Source organism: Schistocerca gregaria, chromosome 9, assembly GCF_023897955.1.
Source record: "Schistocerca gregaria isolate iqSchGreg1 chromosome 9, iqSchGreg1.2, whole genome shotgun sequence".
NCBI classification, from domain to species: Eukaryota; Metazoa; Arthropoda; class Insecta; order Orthoptera; family Acrididae; genus Schistocerca; species Schistocerca gregaria.
This window is the reverse complement of record NC_064928.1, coordinates 190,400,397-190,415,981: the sequence shown is the minus strand read 5'-3', so window position 1 is coordinate 190,415,981 and position 15,585 is coordinate 190,400,397. Positions and strand designations below refer to the sequence as shown.

Genomic DNA, 15,585 nt, shown 5'->3' with positions numbered 1-15,585 from the left:
CATGCACGAAGCACGATTCGAACCTGCGACCTTAGCGGTCGGTGGTTCCAGAATGCAGCACCTAGAACCACTCGCCCACCACGGCCAGCTTCTCCTTATAATTTGGGAAAAACAAAACAGTCCCGGGTAATGAAAAACTGAAAAATTAATTTCAGAGCAACTTTGGCATTAAACAAAAATCCGTTCTACACGTCTAATTAGCCTGTGAAATTCCAGGTTTCTTGCTTGATTAGTTTACGAGAAAAGTTACATTATAGAAACAAAGATAATTAAAAATTCAAAGCCTTATAAGATGTATGTCGATGTGGGTTTTCTAACTTCAATAGCACCGAAGATGTTCCACGTAATATCGTAAAATTGTACTACTTTAGCTTTAATGTTTTGGCGACGTATTAGTTTACCACAAGAATGTATTTTGCTCCATATTTGTCCTTGGACGAAAGTAACTTCCGCGTGATTTGCCACTGCCAAATAACACATCTAGATGAAACTTGGACCATACATATACCGAGCTGCTACAGATTACTACAATAGGTAAGTGAAAGAAATACGCCATGAAGTGAACAGAAATGACTCTTTTATTCAAAGACAACAATTACACAAATCACCGCGATTCATGATGGCACACTGGACATTACAAATCGCGGGACATGGTTCTTCATAGAGTGTGTGGCCGGCCGGTGTGGCTGAGCTTCAGTTCGGAACCAGGCTGCTGCTACAGTCGCAGGTTCGAATCCTGCCTCGGGCATGGATGTGTGTGATGCCCTTTGGTTAGTTAGGCTTAAGTAGTTCTAAATTCAAGGGGACTGACGACCTCAGAAGTTAAGTCCCATAGTGCTCAGGGCTATTTGAACCATTTGAACTTCATGCGAATAGAGAGCTAGTTATGTTTCACAGGAACGAGGTTTTCTAAACCCATGTTGACTCTGTGTCAAAAATGGTTCAAATGGCTCTGAGCACTGTGGGACTTAACATGTTAGGTTGTCAGTCCCCTAGAACTTAGAACTACTTAATCCTAACTAAGCTAAGGACATCACATACAACGATGCCCGAGGCAGGATTCGAACCTGCGACCGTAGCGGTCGAGCGGTTCCAGACTGAAGCGCCTATAACCGCTCGGCCACACGGGCCGGCGACTTTGTGTCAATAGGCCGTTTTCTTTGAGGTAACTCATAATGTTTGAACACCATTTATGTTCGAGAATCCTGCTACTCGTATACGTTAGTGATATGGGCCTGTGATTAAGTGCTTTACTCCTACTACCTTTCCTCAATATTGGTGTGACCTGCGCAACTTTCCAGTCTTTGGGTGCGGATAGTTGGTCCAGCGAACTGTTATTCAGGGTGTTACAAAAAGGTACGGCCAAACTTTCAGGAAACATTCCTCACACACAAAGAAAGAAAATATGTTATGTGTACATGTGTCCGGAAACGCTTACTTTCCATGTTAGAGCTCATTTTATTGCTTCTCTTCAAATCACATTAATCATGGAATGGAAACACACAGCAACAGAACGTACCAGCGTGACTTCAAACACTTTGTTACAGGAAATGTTCAAAATGTCCTCCGTTAGCCAGGATACATCCCTCCACCCTCCGTCGCACGGAATCCCTGATGCGCTGATGCAGCCCTGGAGAATGGCGTATTATATCACAGCCGTCCACAATACGAGCACGAAGAGTCTCTACATTTGGTAACGGGGTTGCGTAGACAAGAGCTTTCAAATGCCCCCATCAATGAAAGTCAAGAGTGTTGAGTTCACCAGAGCGTGGAGGCCATGGATTTGGTCCGCCTCTACCAATCCAGTGGTCACCGAATCTGTTGTTGAGAAGCGTACGAACACTTCGACTGAAATGTGCAGGAGCTCCATAGTGCATGAACCACATGTTGTGTCGTACTTGTAAAGGCATATGTCCTAGCAGCACAGGTAGAGCATCCCGTATGAAATCATGATAACGTGCTCCATTGAGCGTAGATGGAAGAACATGGGGCCCAATCAAGACATCACCAACAATGCCTACACAAACGTTCACAGAAAATCTGTGTTGATGACGTGATTGCACAATTGCGTGCGGATTCTCGTCAGCCTACACATGTTGCTTGTGAAAATTTACAGTTGGATCGAGGAAGTACAGTACATTACTGACGAAACTAAAATGAGCTCTGTCATGGAAATTAAACGTTTCCGGACACATGTACACATAACATCTTTTCTTTATTTGTGTGTGAGGAATGTTACCTGAAAGTTTGGCCGTACCTTTTTGTAACACCCTGTATACGATTGTCAGGTATGGAGCTAATCCATCAGCATACTCTGAAAGGAACCTAATTGGTATACAATCTGGACTAGAAGACTTGCTTTTATTAAGTGATTTAAGTTGCTTCACTGCTCCGAGGATATTTACTTCTACGTTACTCATGTTGGCAGCTGTTCTTGACTCGACTTCTGAAATATTTACTCCGTCTTCTTTTGTGAAGACATTCCAGAAGTATATGTTTAGTAACTGTGCTTTGGCAGCACTGTTGTAAGTAGGCTGTTTAGGTTTTTATGTTGGTGACGCCACGTAGTGCTCTGAATGAAAATCGCTGACTGCGCTGTGTGCAGTTTGTGGCTGGTTTGCATTGTTGGAATATTCGCTTGTGTAGTGTTGGGCAATTGGATGTGAACAGCACGTAGCGTTGTGCATTTGGAGGTGAGCCGCTAGCAGTGGTGAATGTGGAGAGAGAGATGCCAGAGTTTTGAGCGGACGATCTGGACGTGTGTCTGTCAGAAAATGAAAATTCATTTAATTGGATGTCACAAAGTTATGTATATATTATGACTTTTGAACGCTATTAAGGTAAATACGTTGTTTGCTCTCTATCAAAATCTTTCATTTGCTAACTATGCCTATCAGTAATTACTGCCTTCAGTAGTTTGAATCTTTCATTTAGCTGGCAGTAGTGGCGCTCGCTGTATTGCAGTAGTTCGAGTAACGAAGATTTTTGATGAAAGGTATAGGTTATTATTATTCAGGGCCATTCTTCTGTAGGGACTCCTGAAAATCAGATTGTGTTACGCTAAAAATATTGTGTGTCAATTTAGTGAGTACCAGAATAAGTAAAGAGAGTAATGTCTGAGTACGTTCAGTTCTGCTCAGCTGTTTGAAAATCAAATTACGTACAAGTTTACCAGCTCAGTCAATCCTATTTTTTCACAGGGAACATTTCACTGTCTTCGATAGTATCTCCATTGCTATCACGCAAGGAAGACATTGATTGTTTCTTGCCGCTAACATACTTCACATACGACCAGAATCTCTTTGGGTTTTCTGCCAGGTTTCGTGACAATGTTTCGTTGTGGAAGCTGTTATAAGCATCTCGTATACTCGTATGGATTCCGCACAATGCAGCAGTACTCCAAAATATGACGAACAAGCGTAGCAAAAGCAGTCTGCTTAGTAGATCTGTTGGTTCACCTTGTCTACAACATTTTCCCTGTCTTCTTTCCAATTTAAGCTGTTCGTAATTGTAATTATTAGGTATTTAGTTGAATTTACGGTTTTTAGATTTTTCTGATTTATCGTGCAAGCAAAGTTTAACGGATTCCTTTTACCACTCATATGGATGACCTCACACTTTTCATTATTTAGAGTCAATTGCCCATTTTGCCACCACACAGATCTCTAAACCATTTTGAAAATTGTTTTAATCTTCTGATGACTTTACTGGGCGATAAAGGACAAAATCGTCTGCAAACAACCTAAGACGGCTGCTCAGATTGTCTCCTAAATCGTTTATACAGATAAGGACCAGCAGAGGGCCTGTAACTCGATGACTACTTTCCGACAATCATTACGAACTATTATCTGTCAGGAAATCACGAATCTAGTCACACACGGAGGCGATTTTCCATAAGCACACTATTTGACTACAAGCCGCTTGTGAGGTACGGTGTCAAAAGCCTTCTGGAAATCTAGAAATACGGAATCAGTTTGAAATTCCTTGTCAGTAGCACAAGAAATATATTTTATAAATCCGTTTTGACTGTGTGTCAATAGACCATTTTCTTCTAGGTGATTCGCAATATTCGAACGCAATACATGTTCCAAAATGCTGCTGACTTGATATCGATATGGTGCTGTAACTTACTGGATTCCTCCTTTTGTCATTCTTGAATATTGTTGTGACCTGTTCAGTTTTCCAGTCTTTGGGTAGAGATCTTTCGCCGAGCGAGCGGTGGTATGAGTTTGTTAGTGATTGTTAAGTATGGAGCTTTTGCTTCAGCACAGTCTGAAAGGAACCTAACTGGTATAGAGTCTGGACCGGAAGATTTGCTTTTATTAAATGATTTAAATTGCTTCACCAGGCACCTATCCTCTGTGGTAGAAACATGACTGTGCAGCGTTTTCTAGGACGCAACGTTATGTAGAGAAGTTGATTTGATTTGTTATTTAGTTTCAAGTATTTCACCACCCAACTCTCTCTCGTTTCTTTTAAACAGATCGTCTTATGGAGGCATAAGTCTGACCTGATAATGTAACCACTTACGCATCCTGAGGTTGAAATATGTAATTAAAAAAAAAAAAAAAAAAAAAAAAAAAAAAAAAAAAAAAAAAAAGAAGAAAAAAGTTGTCGGCGATCGTTTTATTTGCCTAAGCCCGTGTGCCTGTCCTGTGCTGCAGAGAAAGCTATTTGATACATACGTTGAACGCTAAACGATAGGCTGAGAACAGTGTTTATTTTCTTTAATTTAATAGAAGAATTTGGGACATTATGGAATCAAGGAAAAAGCTCAGCAGTGATTCACCTCGTTCATGTGGAAAACGGAAACTAGAAGGTTATCCTCCAGTTTCAACAAACAGGAAAATCATGTGCTGGGTGTGTCTCGTGGTTCTGTTCTAGGTTCATTCCATTTCTTAGTACAACTCAGTGATCTCTCGCTAAACATTGCAGCAGTTGATTTAAAAATTGTTGTTTTGCAGGTGACATTCATTATGTGATCAAAAGTGTCTGGACACCACCAAAAACATCGGTTTTTCATATTAGCTGCATTGTGCTGCCACCTACTGCTAGGTACTCCATATCAGGGACCTTAGTAGTCGTTATACATCATGAGAGAGCAGAATGAGGCGCTCCGCGGAACTCTCGGATTTCGAACGTGGTCAGGTGATTGGGTGTCACTTGTGTCATACTTGTGTACGCGATATTTCCACACTCCTAAACATCACTGTTTCCGATGTGATAGTGAAGTGGAAATGTGAAGGGACATGTACAGCGCAAAAGCGCTTATAGGCCGACCTGGTCTGTTGACTTGCAGAGATTGTTGACGAGGATCGTAATGTGTAATAGGCAGACATATATACAGACCATCACACACGAATACCAAACTGGATCAGGATCCACTGCAAGTACAGTGGCAGTTAGGGGGGAGGTGAGAAACTTTTGATTTCATGGTCGAGCGACTGCTGATAAGGAACAAATCACGTCGGTAAACGCCAAACGACACCTCGCTTGGTGTAAGGAGCGTAAACATTGGAGGATGGAACAGTGGCAAAACGTTGTGTGGAGTAACGAATCACAATACACGATGTGGCGATCCGATGGCAGGGTGTGGGTATGGCCAATACCCGGTGAACGCCATCTGCCAGCGTATGTAGTGCGAACAGTAATTTTCGGAGGCGGTAGTGTTATGGTGTGGTCGTGGTTTTCATGGAGGGGGCTTGCACCCCTTGTTTTCGTGGCAGTATCACAGCACAGGCCTACATTGATGTTTTAAGCACCTTCTTGCTTCCCACTGTTGTAGAGCAATTCGGGGATGGCGTTTGCATTTCTCAACACAATCGAGCATCTGTTCATGTTGCACATCCTGTGGCGGAGTGGTTACACGACAATAACATCCCTGTAGTGGACTGGCCTGCACGGAGTCGTGACCTGAATCCTATAGAACACCTTTGGGATGTTTTGGACCGCTCACTTCGTGCCAAGCATCACCGACTGACATCGATACCTCTCTTCAGTGCAGCAATCCGTGAAGAATGGGCTGCCATTCGCCAAGAAACCTTCCAGCACCTCACTGAACATATGTCTGCGAAAGTGGAAGCTGTCATCAAGGGTAAGGGTGGACCAACACCATATTGAATTCCAGCATTATCGATGGAGGGCGGTATGAACTTTCCAGTCAGGTGCCCGGATACTTATGATCACATGGTGTAGGTGTTATTGTGTTACTGTGGAAGATGTGGGATGTAATACAAATGGTAGACTGTGTTCCACCTGAAGTATCGTGTTCTCGGCACACTCTTGGCACTGTGGATCTAATAATATAGAATACCCTAATGATTTCCGAAATGGAATGTTCCATGCGCCTAGCTCAACCATTCACGCTGAAAGTCTGTTAATTTCTGTCGTGTGACCATAATAACTTCGGAAACCTTTTCACATGAGTCACCTGCGAACCAGTGACAGCTCCGTCAATGCAGTGCCATTTTTATACCTTGTCTACGCGATACTACTCCCATCTGTATATCGCTATCCCATTACTTTTGTCAAGTAAGTGTATTTCTTCGAGATGATAATTAAAATTATATGACCATAGCATAATGTGGCAACGGCCTTGCCTCAGTGGTTACACCGGTTCCCGTGAGATCACCGAAGTTAAGCGCTGTCGGGCGTGGTCGGCACTTGGATGGGTGACCATCCAGGCCACCATGCGCTGTTGCCATTTTTCGGGGTGCACTCAGCCTTGTGATGCCAATTGAGGAGCTATTATTAGCGGCTTCGATCAAGAATACCATCATAACGACCGGGAGAGCTGTATGCTGACCCCACGCCCCTCCTCTCAGCATCCTCCCTGGAGGATGACACGGCGGTCGGATGGTCCCGGTAGGCCACTCGTGGCCTGTCGACGGAGTGCTAATAGCATAATGTACCAGAGCAGGTCATAACCTCACTGCGTGTGAACCTCCTCTCATCTTCCTGCCCTCCTCGTTTTGTGCTGCGAAAATGACTCTCCTTAACGAACACAGGCAACGCGTGCGTAATACGCCTGATCTTTGATCCCCACGCAACGTGCCATAAAGAAAGAAATTGAATAAAAATTATCCGCAGGCACCGCCATGAGGCGGCGGCGCGTGTGTCTCACAGAGGAGACAGCGACCTGCCGCTAACCCTTTTGATCTTCTCGAGACGCTATACGCTATGCATAAATTAATTACCATTTGCTAATTAGACTGTCACCTCGTCTTTACGACCTACAGTGTCCACCTAAATTTAGATTGCCTTACCCTTCTTGGAGACTTGTATTCCCTGTCGGAGCGTAACAACCATCCTTCCCGTACCCTGAGTGTCCCTAAAAGGTGAATAGTAACCACTGAAGCAGTGGCGACTAAAGAAGTTATGAGTCCAGTTCCACAAACACCGATCGTGAACGAGGTGCAGAAGGCTGCACGTAGCGCTGGGAATTTTCATGTCACATTTGTAGATTCATTGAAGCCCTCTAACATCTTTTAAACTAAATACCTTTACCTGCTTACCAGAATACTTTAACCCTTTTATAAAGCAAAACTTTCTTTTCAAAGGCCAGCATTGAAATGTAATTTTTTGTAATCACTTATATACCCAGATGCACAAAAAATATGTAAGATCTGAAAAATCTTGTGTACTAATTATTATAAATTTCTGCCGTTGGCAAAATACCAACCACAGTTCATTACGTGGAAGCGCTAATTTTGTGGTCGATAACAGGTACAGAGATAGGACATGGTGGACCTAACTAATTTGGATTTTCTGGACCTGAAAATGCAGTTATATTTTCGCCATCACCCACCAATTTTTTGTTACGTAGGTTTTTAAATGCCTGTATGTAAAAACAGAGACTTAAGTGGTCTATACTAAATTTAGACAATATATGACTTTTTTTTGACAAGAAGAGAACAGAAGCTTTCGAAATGTGGTGCTACAGATGAATGCAGAAGACTTAGATGGGTTGATCACATAACTAATGAGGAGGTATTGAATAGAATTGGAGAGAAGAGAAAGTTGTGGCACAACTTGACTAGAAGAAGGGATCGGGTTGATAGGGCATATTCTGAGGCATCAAGGGATCACCAATTTAGTACTGGAGGGCAGCGTGGAGGGTAAAAATAGTAGAGGGAGACCAAGATATGAATACACTAAGCAGATTCAGAAGGATGTAGGTTGCAGTAGGTACTGGGAGATGATGAAGCTTGCACAGGATAGAGTACCCCTTTTTGAACTAAAGTAAGTGCTTTTAAGTCCTTGTGCAGATCATTTTTGTTCCTGGTATTGTATATATGAACTGAGCTGTTTGTTGGAAAAAGAGATATATTATTTAGGACAAATTTCATTAAGGAGTACATATACTGTGAGGCAGTAGTTAGTATACCCACTTCTTTGAAGAGGTGTCTACAAGACGTCCGTGAGTTTACTCCACAAATAATACGTATTACACGCTTTTGGACTCTGAAAACTTGTGTTTGACTTGAAGAGTTACCCCAAAATATTATACCATATGACATGGAATGAAAGTAGGCAAAGTATGCAAGCTTTTTCACTTTTATGTCGCCTGTGTCTGCTAACACTCGAATTGCAAATACAGATTTGTCACGGTGCATCAGAAACTTGATCGCCGTTGTCATCCTTGCAGTGAGGCTGATGTCCGTCAGATTCAACACATTTTGTAAGAGACACTACAATCGGTAAGTTCATTGTGTCAGTGATTATATTTGCAGTTAACTGTAATTAATGTAACTGAAAAAGTACGCAGTGCTGTGGTTTTATTCCTGTTATCTTCTTAAGCTGGCTTCTCCGACTCCCAGTTTCCACCTCAAATTGTTCAGTAATTGTTTTGTAAGAGACACTACAATCGGTAAGTTCATTGTGTCAGTGATTATATTTGCAGTTAACTGTAATTAATGTAACTGAAAAAGTACGCAGTGCTGTGGTTTTATTCCTGTTATCTTCTTAAGCTGGCTTCTCCGTCTCCCCGTTTCCACCTCAAATTGTTCAGTGGAGAATCCTCTACGTCCTGTCCAATTTTTTCACGCTTTGGCGTACTGGCCATGTGAAACACCTCACGCTGTATACTGACCAGAATGAGTTGCCTCTTTTCGCACCAAACAGAAATCAGATACATGAGCGACATTAAGTATGTTGACAAATACAAATTCAAATGGTTCAAATGGCTCTGAGCACTATGGGACTATTAACATCTGAGGTCATCAGTCGCCTAGAGTTAGAACTACTTAAACCTAACTAACCTTAGGACATCGCACACATCCATGCCCGAGGCAGGATTCGAACCTGCGACCGTAACGGTCGCGCGGTTCCAGACTGAAGCGCCTAGAACCGCTCGGCCACACCGGTTAGCTCACGTTCTTACAGAAACACTGTATGTTACACTATGGTATCATAATAAACCTCCCAGCTCACAAAAATCTGACCTCTCGCTACTGACGTAAGAGTCAGGTGGACTGCCTATAACATCTGAGTACAACGCTATGTTTTAGAAAGTGTTCGATTAAAGTGTCCAATAAATGCTGATGTATCATAATAACACTGTATAGCTTGCGCAGGGGTATTTGTTTACAGCTGAAATATTATGCGAACTCGACGAAAATTGATGTTATGTACGTTTTCTTGCACACCTGGTACCAAAAGGTACGAGTGCTACCATCTGTTGACAAAACATTCATTATGACTGCTTTGTTTTCCACAGGCCATTCCCGTCTGAATGCGATAGGATCGTTTACAGGCATAAGATTATAGATATTTTGAACCTTACGTGGTGTGGTTAAAATATCAAGTGTGCGATTTAGCAAACAGTAAGTAAGTTGAATGAATCCAAAGAAAACCTTTGAGATTTTCCGGTAACACTGTATTACTGTTACAGACGCAAAGCACATGAAAACTCAGTTGAGCGTAATGGATAGTATCTTGAAAATGGGTTATAAGGAGCACATCAACACAAGTAAAACGAAGATAATAGATGTACCCTTCTTTGTTTTTTGACCTCTTTTGCCCACAGTTGCACATTTAATAGCTGTATAGGTTAACTGCCGTTTCCAGCAACTCTATTAAAAGTGTTAGTAAGTCTTAAAAATACTTTTACTACCGTTGCCGAAGACGGCAGTTAACTCGTACAACTCGTAAAGGTAATGGAATGTTGTCGAATTAAATCAGGTACTACTGAGGGAATTAGAACAGGAGAATGTAACAGCTGCAGCTGGTACGGTTTTATACGCAAGCGTCTACGGGCAGTGTACCAGAAAGGCTGACCGCCGGACTTGTAACTACCTTCTAGCTCGATTCGTCGATTTCGTCGGACTCCTGACGAGCGGTTTCCGCACACGCAATAACCTTCTCTGCTGGTGGTCGCGGCTGGCCTGTGTCCTTCAAAAGCGGCCAGTCTCAGAAAAATGTATAACCCACAGACTGTTTTGTGTGCAGAAACTTGTACCTGGTATTTCGCACGAAACCGTCTATGAAACGTCCCAAACCCCTCACTCATAGCTAATTCGGGTACTCGAGACGCACACAGTCTTTTATTAGTCACCATTTTATGGCACGCCTGCCCCTTACTGAAGCGCTGCGAAACTACGCCACGGGACGTAACAGGAATCGAAGCTTGAAGCGACTTTCTATACTCTAATGGTGTCAATTATTGAACTATATGAAGTGAGGGAGAGGCTTCTCTCAATAGGGGTAAGATAGATATTGCCTACAGCAAACGTAAAGAGTAATTTGGAGAAAAGAGAACGACTTGTATGAATATCAAGAGCTCGGAAGGAAACCCAGTTCTAAGCCAAGAAGGGAAAGCAGAAAGGTGGAAGGAGTATATAGAGGGTCTATACAAGAGCGATGTACTTGAGGACAATATTATGGAAATGGAAGAGGATGTAGATGAAGATGAAATGGGAGATACGATACTGCGTGAAGAGTTTGACAGAGTGCTGAAAGACCTAAGTCGAAACAAGGCCCCGGGAGTAGACAACATTCCATTAGAACTACTGACGGCCTTGGGAGAGGCAGTCATGACAAAACTCTACCACCTGGTGAGCAAGATCTATGAGACAGGCGACATACCCTCAGATTTAAAGAAGAATATAATAATTCCAATCCCAAAGAAAGCAGGTGTTGACAGATGTGAAAATTACCGAACAGTCAGTTTAATAAGTCACTGCTGCAAAATACTAACTCTAATTCTTTTACAGACGAATGGAAAAACTGTTAGAAGCCGACCTCGGGGAAGATCAGTTTGGATTCCGTAGAAATATTGGAACACCTGAGGCAATACTGACCGTACGACTTATCTTAGAAGCTAGATTAAGGAAAGGCAAACCTACGTTTCTAGCATTTGTAGACTTAGAGAAATCGTTTGACAATGTTGGCTGGAATACTCTCTTTCAAATTCTGAAGGTGGCAGGGGTAAAATACAGGGAGCGAAAGGCTATTTACAATTTGTACAGAAACCAGATGGCAGTTATAAGAGTCGAGGGACATGAAAGGGAAACAGTGGTTGGGAACTGAGTGAGACAGGGTTGTAAACCTCTCCCCGATGTTATTCAATCTGTATATTGAGCAAGCAGTGAAGGAAACAAAAGAAATATTCGGATTACCTATTAAAATCCATGGAGAAGAAATCAAAACGTTGAGGTTCGCCGATGACATTGTAATTCTGTCAGAGACAGCAAAGGAATTGGGAGAGCAGTTGAACAGAATGGACAGTGTCTTGAAAGGAGGATATAAGATGTACATCAACAAAAGCAAGACGAGGATAATGCAATATAGTGCAATTAAATCGGGTGATGCTGAGGGAATTAGATTAGGAAATGAGACACTTAAAGTAGTAAATGAATTTTGCTATTTGGGGAGCAGAATAACTGATGATGGTCGAAGAAGAGAGGATATAAAATGTAGACTGGCAATGACAAGAAGAGAAATTTGTTAACATCGAGTATAGATGTGTCAGGAAGTCGTTTCTGAAAGTATTTGTATGGAGCGTTGCCATGTATGGAAGTGAAACATGGACGATAACTTGTTTGGACAAGAAGAGAATAGAAGTTTTCGAAATGTGGTGCTACAGAAGATTGCCTAAGATTAGATGGGTAGATCGTATAACTAATGAGGAGGTATTGGATAGGATTGGGGAGAAGGGAATTTGGTTAGCGTAGAGGGTAAAAATCGTAGAGGGAGACCAAGAGATGAATACAGTAAGCAGATTCAGAAGGATGTAGGTTGCAGTAGGTTCTGGGAGATGAAGAAACTTGCACAGGATAGGGTAGCATGGGGAGCTGCATCAAACCAGTCTCAGTACTGAAGACCACAACAACAACATGAAGTTACAAACTACAGCTTGCACACACATCCTTTTTTCAACACATAAACGTCACTACAGACATTCGGATTTAGGTTATGACATGTTCGACATGCTTGCCATCATTGGCGATGACGTGATGCAGACGAAAAGCGAAATTCTGCATGACCCGATGAAGTGTTGGAACATCGATGCTGTTGATGATCTCCTGATTGGCTGTTTTCAACTGAGCTATGTTTTTGGGGTTATTGATGTACACCTTGTCTTTTATATAGCCCCACAAAAAGGAGTCGCTTCTGTTCAGATCCGGAGAATATGGCAGCCAATCGAGGCCCATGCCAGTGGCCTCTGGGTACAACAGAGCCAGAATGCGGCCGCCAAAATGGTCCTCCAGAACTTCTACCTCGATGGGGTCAAGCTCCGTCTTGCATGAACCACATCTCGTCGAAATCAGGTTCACTTTGGATAATCTTCTTCCAGAACCTTCACATACTGATCAGTGCTCACCCTGCCATCAAGGAAAATCACATCGATTATTCCGTGACTGGACACTGCATACCATACAGTCACCCGCTGAGGGTGAAGAATCTTCTCGATCGCGACTTGCGGTTTCTCAGTCCCCCAGATGCACCAGTTTTGCTTATTGACGAACCCATCCAAATGAAGGTGGGCTTCGTAGCTAAGCCAAACCATGCACGCGCGTACTAATTCCCGTCATGTCCCGCAGTCAATCGTGCAGTTTGAACGTCCTAACGCGAACCGTTCAGAAGTTACAACGATTTTATTTCATGTAGTTCAATAATTGTCACCGTGTATAGCGTGGCGCCTTAGACATCAGGCTCGACGGCACCACGCACAACTTATTTGTCGTGCGGGTTGCAGCAGGCTCAACCCCTACAATGCAGACGACACGGAACTTCACAACCCTGGAACAGCGTAGCGAGGCTAGCCGAAGCCACCAACAGCACTTCGGGCAGGTCACCAGACGGCGTACACGACGACGGTAGAGGCCGTTGGAAATCTGTACCTCTTCATGCATCCGCCATGTTATGTGCCAAGAATAGACCCTTTCGTATCCGTCAACTCCTGGGAGCAGCTCTGTCGAGGTCCTGTTCTATATGCCAGAAGAGTACACGGGGTTTCCAGTTAGAAGTTATGAAATAAAGGTCTGTTCTACGTTCGCAGCACGGTCGTGGGGTACCACGTGCCATTGGATATTCAAGGGCCATTGAGTAACATGTAAATTACGATTGTGTACCCATTCCTGATCCTCCAATGACAACGCCATCTGTATCGTAACTAAGAAAATGATTCAGACAAAATGTACGTAGATGTTGCCGTAGAACTGTAATCTGAAATAAAATAGGAGAGGCTTCCACTGAAGATTTCAGAGTTACTCCCCACCACCCATGCACGAAGTTGGGCGGCGGGTCGAGTATGGTATCTTTGGATGTCCTCCTCCGCGACAAACAAATAGCAGTTATAACTTTTTTTGGTCAGGTGTGTTGTTTCCGAGATATTTCAATGTCCCCATTTAAAATGAACGCCCTGTATAGACACATTTGCTGCCGGAGTGGTGGCCTGTTCTCGATTTGTTTCTCACCCACTACAACACCTCGACGTTTAATGCAACATTTATAGTGCACCTAATATATAAAGGATGTAATGGGTGTGTAAGGTGACAATCAAATCCAACGCCTTCCATGAAAACCCTGACATGATAAGCAAATCCAGTAGTATGTCACATAGCTATGAATAAATCGTGACATTAAATTAACCAAAGTAATACGAGTAACGAGTGAGCAAATGGAATACCACAGATTAACACAAGAATGCCTAAATGCATGTCATAGCTTTCCACCGTGAGACAGACGCAGTTCCGAGGGGAGAAACGAGAACAGAAGCCGAGAGCAGAACCGTGTTAAGCTAGAAGGCCCTATGATAAGTGACGGACTGGACACCCACGTCGCCAGCTAACCACTAGGGCCACACCACCCGCAAGTTTTAGGGTGAGACTTTTTCGCGTCTCTGTTACGTTAGGACCACCCCACAGCCCATGTTAAAAGATAGAGCCCTCCAGAAGAACAGTATAGATCTTACGATAACGCTAAAAGGACCACACCAGTTGCAAGATTTAGCGTGAGACTTTTTCGCGTCTCTGTTACGTTGCAAACTTTAAAAACATTGCCCCACCACGAAAAGTATAACGTTTCTCATTGGATAGACAGAATTTTTGTAGGCGGAGCTTAAGGTTAACATTGAGACCCTGATTGGTCAGATGAAAACACAGTCAGATAGTTTTTTTTTAAAAACCAACTTCGGTAAATGGTAGTAAGAAGAAGTTAAGTGAAGAGTTAGTTCCGAGACGGCGAGCTGGATGGCCGCTGCGGCGGCCGCTGCCGCCCTGACGCTGCCCAAACACCGACAAGGTGATGAACGCACGCGATGTCGCATTTTTGAGCGCATAAGGGTTCAATCAGAACTGCAGAAGTCTCATCTGTTACACTCCCTTTTTGCGTAATTCTAGTGTCGATCGTAAATTAAAGCTCATGGTGTTCACATTAGCCACTTGGAGTAAAAATCTGAAACGCGATGATTTCTCTGTTATGTAATTATTGAGAAACCACATCAGCCACTGTAATTTACGACAAGTTAGATAACTAATTAAAGATAATTGAGGGTCACTGTAGACCATTTTGATAGTTTTCTCTTTTGTGAAACTTAATTTAAACCTAGATTATAGATGTGATAAGGCATAGGTCATCCTTCGATCCATTGTAGAATTTGGAAACCCATTCAGGGAATATTCGTTCAAATTTTTGTTGAACGCAGTTAGTTTTTACCATCCTGTATTAAAACACTTCCTTTTATCAATAGAGCAATTTACAAACAATGTTTTGAGAGTAGAATAAAATTTCCAATGGTAAACTTTTTCGACGTTATTTTATCAGCTAACTAAAAATAGGAAAGCCTTGAACCCATTCCACTAAATTTAGTTAGTATTAAGATTCTTTTACAGGGAGTGCAGTGGAGCTGACGCTGAGATCATTTAGTATTTGGTTATATCATCGCTAGTCTCACTGAACTCTTCTGAATTCTACATGTCATGTGTGGTCTGGCATCTCCTTACCAGCAACAGGTCCCAAGTTCAAACTAGTCAATTCCCTAAAAAACGCGCTCAGAGCGTCGTTGCCCGAAAGTGGTAGGGAGACACGATATAGAACAGACAGACACCACCATGAATGTTTAGAGGTGTAAGCGCAGCTATT

General features: G+C 42.7%; 1 pseudogene; it reads left to right on the top strand.

Annotated features, from left to right (window-relative positions):
* The first annotated feature begins 6,585 nt into the window (after positions 1-6,585).
* Positions 6,586-6,703, top strand: LOC126292500 (5S ribosomal RNA; annotated as a pseudogene).
* Positions 6,704-15,585: the final 8,882 nt, after the last annotated feature.